Source organism: Acomys minous (assembly GCF_964271855.1).
Source record: "Acomys minous genome assembly, chromosome: 5".
NCBI lineage: Eukaryota > Metazoa > Chordata > Mammalia > Rodentia > Muridae > Acomys > Acomys minous.
Window position 1 is genome coordinate 71,673,770 of NC_140494.1, and position 7,185 is coordinate 71,680,954.

Here is a 7,185-nt window from a genome sequence, read left to right on the forward strand (position 1 = left end):
CAGTTACAAATGCACACGGGTTTCTCAAGGAGGCACAGGACAATCCCACAGGAAAATAACTGCTTCCGTCGATACTAAACGCCACAAAAAGATTTCTATAACTTTCACGGACTAAAAAGAAGTGGGTATTGCACACACACATACACAAAGAGAAGAAGACACACACAAATACACAATATACACAACATCACATACACATACGCACAGACATATGAATATTCACAGACACACACATACACTCAGACACATGGAGGCACACACAGAGAGACGCATATACATACACACAGACACATAAATACATACATGGAGAAATAGAGACACACACACAGAGATCCAGACAACACACATACACATACACACACCACACACAAACACACACACACACACACACACACACACACACACACACACACGACAAGGAGAGTTAGAACTCTAAGGATTAGAAATCCCTGACAAAGGCTAATAAAAAACAAACATCACACCACAAACCCTTTGACAATCTGTCCTGCCTGCAGAATATGCTAGGGCAATGGAGGCACAAATTTTATGGGAGTAACCGACCAGTGTCTGACTTGACTTGAAACCCACTCTATGAGATGGAGCCCATATCTGACACTGCTTGGGTGACCAAGAACCAGAGACTAGATAGCCCAGAGACATAGGATAAAACCAAATACTATTGACCTTAAAAGTTAAAAGTAGCAATAAAATGACTCTTAGCTATATTTTGCTATACTCATAGATCAGTGCCCTGCTCAGCCATCAGCAGAGAGCCGTTCCTCCTGCAGTCGATGGGAACACATGCAGAGACCCACAGAGGTAGAGGTAGAGACCTTGGGATACACAGCTCTAAATGGAATGTCTCTCCCAAATCCCTCCCCTCAGGGCAGAGCTTAGGGAACCCCTCAAATGAGAAGGCTGAAGGGATGCAGGACACCAGGGGAACAGGCCCTCTAACACATCTGAGTGAAGTTCATACACCTCACAGAGACTGAGGCTGCAGCAGAGGCCCACACAGGGCTGCGCCAGGTCCTCTGCAGATAGACTGTAGCCATCAGTTTAGCACTTTCATGGAACTCCTGGGTGTGAGTGAGTGGGTCTCTGATTCTAGTGCCTGTTTTTTTTTCCTGTTGGCTTGGTGTATCCAAGTTTGATGTGGTGGTTTTTATTTTGTCTTATTATCTCTTATTATTTTGTTATGTTTTGTTTTATCTCCTAACAAGACAGAAAGGCATCGATCCAGATTGGGGAGGAATTGGGAGGAATAAGGGGGAGGAAACAGATTATATTGTATGAGAAAAATATGCTTAATAAAAGGAAAGTGGACACAAAAATAATTAGAAACAGAAATTCCTGCTGAACTATTGTTTAGCACTAAATGGACTATAATTTCACTGGCAATTAGAAACAGCATTTAAACAACAGCAATAGATTGAGAAGTTGGCCTGTAAGAAATCCAAAATCCAATTCAAGTTCTACCATTTAGTATCTGGTGGCACACAGGCCATGTCACTCCTCCGAGCTGACTGCCTAGCAGAGAAATGGTTAGATGTCCACCTAGAGCGGTTAATGTCTGTGCTCCCCGAGTGCGAGGCCAGGGTTGTGCTATGCTGTTTATGTAAGACTGTGGAAGTACATTGCGTTATGTACTGGTCTCGGGTGGGAGTGAGCAATCCTTTACTCTTGCAACTCAACTGCTGATCCCTGCGCTGCAGAGACACCACTGAGTGCTCCATAGTGACAGAAGGCAAGTCTAAGGGACCTATTATGTGCCCCAGGTCAAGTCCTTTCACCTCTAAGTCTCCTTCCCTGTGTCATGCCTTCCGTGTATACTGTGTTTCCAGCGCCTCTCCTTTTGTGTGTGTGTGTGTGTGTGTGTGTGTGTGTGTGCGCTGTTCTGTTTGATTGGCCACTTGTCTGCAAATTGATTTGTTAGTTGATTTGTTCTGGATTTTTGAGACAGGCTCACACTGAGTGCTTGGACTCTGATTCTTCCCCATACAGACACTAGCTATGACCCATTCAAAGCACACACTGGTCACATGCTGGTCACATGCTAGATCACATGTCGATCATTTAGGGGTCTGTGCTGAGACTGGTCTCCTACAGAAAGCCTGGTGGATTCCAGAACCCACACATGGCCAGACTGTCACACCCCAAGGGCTAGTCTCTCCGCTTTGTAGATAGTCCTCACACTGAGGCCGACTGACAATCAGAGAGCCCAGGGCCCCTCCCTCGTGTGCTTCCTCCACCTGCGCCACTCACAGTGGAGTCTTGGTCCATATTGTCATTGTGAGCACGATGCAAGCAGAGTGAATTCCATCCCGTGTGCATTCCTCCTTGCTTTTATTGCTCAGATTCATCCATTCTCCTCTTTAGCTCAGCCCATGCCCTTTCTATTGGTTTATCTCTACAGCCAGCTACTGGAATCCCAGGACCTCCAATTTTCAGACCAGGCTAAAGTATAGTCTCCTAAGAAGCTAATAATAGTGGCAAACACTTTCTTAAAGCACTTACGTAGTCTTTCTCATGATCAGACTTCTTAAAGGACATTTGTCGGGGAGAGGAAGAGAGAGCGGGGATTGAGCGGGGCCAGAATTATACACATGTATAAAATTGTCAAAGAATAAATTAAGTTCTTTTTTTTAAAGTAAAACAAAAAGGTTTGTTTGTTTGTTTGTTTGTTTGTTTGTTTTTCAGACTTACATGGTGTAATGGTCACTCTTCACTGTCAGCTCACATAGACTTGGAATGACCTAGAGAGCCGCTGCCACGCACTGTTCTAACGCGCAGAATCCTTCTCACTAAAGAGTCACAAAAGAACAGCCACACGAAGGGCAGTATGACTAAAGGAAGACAAGGACTCCAAGACAATATTGGTGGCAGTGCTCATAACAGTGCCAAAGCGCGGTTTGCTGTGCACCTGGGGAGCTCTGGGAACTGACTCACCAGCACTCCCAACAATCCGTAAATGCTACAATCTGGACTGGCCTCACTTTTTTAGAACACTGTAATTAGTTCTGGGTCTAACCTCAGATGATAGGTGCTGGCCCAAACAGAGGGCTAAAAAGAAAGAAAACAAAGTTTAGGTTATGTTTCTAGGATATACTCACTATAGTGGAAAAAAAATAAAAAATAAAAACTGGAGGCATTACTCTCCACAAATGTATGAAAATGTAATGATGAGGAATCTCACTCACAAGTTGGCTAGGGGTGAAAACATTATGTTTGTTAATATTCTAGTCAGGAATGAGACCAGCCCACATCCTACAAGTGTGGTGTGTGCTGCGCAAGCGTGTCAGCACCCATGTAAAAGCCACGTGTGGTGCCACAAACTCGCAATCCCAGCTCTAGAGAGAGCTGAGAACTGAAGGATTCCTGGCTGAATAGCCTGGTCCAACAGGGGATCCCAGAAATATCAGGTTTCAAAAAAAAAAAGTCAAGGTGAACCAGCAGGATGTGGTGGCACGCACCTTTAATCTCAGGACTCTGAAAACAGAGGCAGGTGACTGGATATGAGCTTGAGGCCAAACGGTCTACACAAGTTTCAGGCCGGCCAAAACTTCATGTTGAGCACCTGTATGAAGAAGAAGAAGGGGGGGAGGAGAAGGAGGAGGAAGAGGAGGAAAAGGAAGAGGAGGAGAAGACTGCTTAGCCAGCTGCTGTGTTACAAAGTACTCAGTAAACTATTTTTTCTTAAACAACAAAAACAAAATCAAGGTGAATGGTTCCTATGGAATGATGCCTCCACACAATATGCCCACACCTAATATATGCATGTTCATAAACACAAGCATGTTACACACACACACACAATCCTGCGCATGTGTGCTTGGGCACGCAAATGAGTCTCTGGATTGCTCTGCCTAATAGAAAGGTAAGAAGTCAAAGGTGGTATTTATAAAAGAGGGGGAAAAAGACACAAGAAAAAAATCATAAAAAGGAAAAAAAGGGGAAAAGAGACACACCAGATTGTTGAGCCATAACCACAAACAGGCTTATTACTGCTCTGATAGAAAACTATTTGGACCTCTATGTGTCCTTTCTTTCCTGGGTATTTTAAAAGAAAACTGCAGAGTAGCACGTGTTTGCAAAGGTTTTGAGTCTCGTCTCCTTAGATGGCATGACTGAAGGCATGCACCTTTTCCAGTCCTGCCTCTAGGACATTTTGTGGACTCAAGAACAAGCCTAAACCTGCAGGGCTATAATAAAAACAGCCCACGTGTAATTATCATCTCTAAAAGTACCTGCTTCGTCTCTTTTGCTGAAGTTGCTTGTATTTTTCACCTAAACAGCTTGAAGCAGCAAATTAGCATTTTCCAAAAAATCCAGGGCTTTGGGGGGGTGGCCATAAAATACTCTGATTGCAAAACACGACCTTTGCTTCCAGGTCAATATTGTTACTACTCTCATTCCTTTGCTAGAAAGAATATTTGCTATTCAATCTGACGTTTATATTGTCTTGTGGGTGTAAGGAGTGAAAGTATAGGGCCATAGTGTTTGTTTCTCTTGTGGATGTAAGGAGGAAGAGGAAGAGGAAGAGGAAGAGGAAGAGGAAGAAGAAGAAGAAGAAGAAGAAGAAGAAGAAGAAGAAGAAGAAGAAGAAGAAGAAGAAGAAGAAAAGAAGGAGAGATGAACAGAAGGCAGGAAGGGAGGGCGGGAAAGAGGAGACCCCTGTGTCCTTGAAACAAAATGTCTTTTGATAAGAATGGTTGGGTTCTAGCCAAGATGAGATAAGTTTACATCAATAATAACTGGAAAAGAGAAAAGCATGAAGAAAAAGACAGAAGGAACTGTTAGAAGCACCCCATTAGCACACTTGTTAACTAAGCATATTCAGTGAGAGTCGGGTCAAAAGGCAGAGGCACTGGATGGATTACACCTTGTGGTTGTAATGATTAATATAAAGTTTGTAAGGTAAGTTGGCCCCTGGAATTGGAATAAGACACACACAGACACCAAATTCTCAGCACAAAGGGGGCTGGGGACTGCAAAGGCAGCAGCAGCAGCAAACAGGCAGGCAGGCAAGCAACAGCAGGTGTTTCTGCCGGAGGGGATTTCTTTAAGGGAAAGAGGTGCATCTGTGCTAGGGTGAATTGTAAATCCTGATTGGCCATGTTATCCAACTAGTGAATTTTGATCGTTGGACATTGATGTTTTTGTCTCAGGAATGAGTCAGTGGCCAAATGAGGGGAAAGACCTTGGGGGCTAGCTTTAGAAAGTAATGTAACAGTTCAGCGAGAAAGGAAAACAGCAAAACTTGACGGAGCCATGTTTGCCATGCTCAGGCATGCTGGAGCCCTCCAATGTTGAATTATAATTTTATGTTATATGAACATAATTTCATACAATAATCACAATAATCTCTCCATTGGTTTCTATGTTACAGACTGTGTGCTAAGCATTTGCAAACACATTCTCATGACTTGGTAGAGTAGATTTTAGCACCCTCATTTCACAAAGGAAGAAACTAAGGTTTAGGAAGGCCAAACAGCTACCTGAGATGGCATGGGTGCAGTGTCTGTTTTGCTTGTGTGTATAAGTAGCCAAAGGGATCGGAAACTCAATCTACTTAAATCATGATGTGCACACTCAAGAAAGCGGTTGCCAAAAACCACTGATATAAACAGCACCTACACTTCAAACACACACCAATCATTTCTATCCCAAATGGAATATTACACTAGTTTAAATTCAGGTAAAGTGATTCCTTTAAATTTGTTTTAAATTATCAGAAAAAAAAACTATAGGTTACAGCACAAAACCAGTTTTAGCTACCCATTATTTGAATCTTGAGATTTATTGATATAATTACTTGGAGATTATAGACTAAGTAGTTCTCTGGTTCCACTCTCACAAAAATTAAAATTGTGTAAGAAGTTTGATGAATGGCAAACACATTTTTGTTTGCTGGAGAAAACGGGTAGGAAGCCCCATGGTTACCTCATCGTGTGCTCATGAATGGTTAAGACTGCATGGCATGAGATGACTACATACACTTCCTTGTTGGTTGGTTGGTTGAGACAGAGGCTCATGGAGCGCAGGCTGACCTCCAACTCACTGTACGGGAAAGAGAACCGTGAACTCCTACTCCTCCTGTGTCCACTTCCTAAGGGCTGAGAAGGCAGCTGTTCCACCATACCTGGCTCACGCAGTGCTAGGGGTGGGACGCACGGCTTCATGCATGCTACGCAAGCACCTACCAGCGGAGCTGCATCCCAGCCCTCCTACTTCCTCTCCAGCTAGGTTCACAGTGTGTGCTTCGTGGAGCTCTGGTCTCGCTCACAGAAATCATCTCACAGTGTTCTTGTCCTGCCGGATTTTAGTAAACGTCATGGGTAGCTCCTGGGGCTCTATCTTCAGAAAGCTCTCTAAGAAAGGCCAAGAGCTCAGCTGACTGCTGGTGGGAGAATTTTTGCTGTTCCTGTTGTGCCTCCCTGGAGCTCAGAGGAAAGGCTGGGTGTGTGCCCTTGGCTTCCTCTGTGTTTCCTTCCAACCTACAGGAGCCTGGAAGAGTATTGAGAAATGAACCTTCACTGTTACCCAGGGTTACCGGAGCCCAGGCAGCTAGAGCATCGAATTTATAGACGGAGTCAATGCTGTGCTAGAACATCCAGCTGCTGCCACCTCAGACTACAGAATTTATCCCAGGGCACACATGCACACACTAAAAGTTTAAACCATCATAGTTTAAACACACTAGATTTTTTAAAATATCATTGCTTGTTCGTTTTTATTGTCTAATGCTAGCACTTTTTAGATATGCATAAATCCACATAGCCCTGGATCCTTTATCTAATATTCCAGATCTGGATGGTAGTGCAGTAATACTGCATTTTTGTCTATTGTAGTTTTCCTGAGAATTTGCAAAGTCTCCATTCTCCCTTCATGACCTTGATAATTTTAAAACCACAGCCCAGTTGTTTTCTGTGCCATGATCTCAGGAGTAAGCTCAGCTTTTGCATTTTTGTACAATATATGACAAAAAAATTTATTCTTTTCCCAGCACATCCTGGGGCACGTGTGTTTTTAGCATTCGTCTGACTCAACTGTTATTATCATGGTCTCTGGATTCTTATTTTCCACAAATATTCACTTACTGGCCTTCCGCCATCTTCAAGGGGGTCTCTCCCCCCATTTTTGTTTGTCTGTTTGTAACTGCACATTTCTAAGTTAATATTTTAT